The sequence below is a fragment of the Tupaia chinensis genome, unplaced genomic scaffold, assembly GCF_000334495.1.
Source record: "Tupaia chinensis unplaced genomic scaffold, TupChi_1.0 Scaffold000161_1, whole genome shotgun sequence".
NCBI classification, from domain to species: domain Eukaryota; kingdom Metazoa; phylum Chordata; class Mammalia; order Scandentia; family Tupaiidae; genus Tupaia; species Tupaia belangeri.
Genome location: NW_006159632.1, coordinates 1,258,298 through 1,258,820, shown reverse-complemented (window position 1 = coordinate 1,258,820; position 523 = coordinate 1,258,298). Strand labels below are relative to the sequence as shown.

Genomic DNA, 523 nt, shown 5'->3' with positions numbered 1-523 from the left:
AGGACAAGCCACAGCGGTCCCCCCGCCTTTTCTGTGGGTTCCTCTGTCCCGTTCCTCCCCGTGGCACCGCACGGCTGTGTCCACTGATGGCTGCGGCCTGTGACCTGCCCGTGTGTCGATGCAGGACAGAGGCCCCTTCCAGACTCGGCACCAGGACTTGCTGTGGATCTGACTCAGAAGCGTTTTAGGACAAACCTTGTGTTTTAATGAGGCCGTGCGAGGACCCCGGTCCCAGCATGTGCTGCAGTGGGGCCATGGGTCTGACGTGTGTCGTGTCTGTCAGGGACCCCGGGGTTCAGTATGAAGGAGTCTGGGGAGAAGGGGGGGTCTGACCACACGTGTCATGTCCCTCAGGGTCCCCCGGGGGTCATTGTGAAGGAACCCGGGGGGTGGTGGAGCTCTGACCACGCGTGTCGTGTCCGCCAGGCCCCCCGGGGGTCAATGTGAAGGAACCCGGGGGGTGGTGGGGCTCTGACCACGCGTGTCGTGTCCGCCAGGCCCCTGGGGGGCAAGGGGAAGGAGC

General features: G+C 64.8%; 1 protein-coding gene across 1 annotated transcript in view; it reads left to right on the top strand.

Moving 5' to 3' along the window:
* Positions 1-523, top strand: part of MTR (5-methyltetrahydrofolate-homocysteine methyltransferase) — a 74,544-nt gene that overhangs the window by 68,686 nt on the left and 5,335 nt on the right. The gene's annotated exons all lie outside the window — the stretch shown is intronic.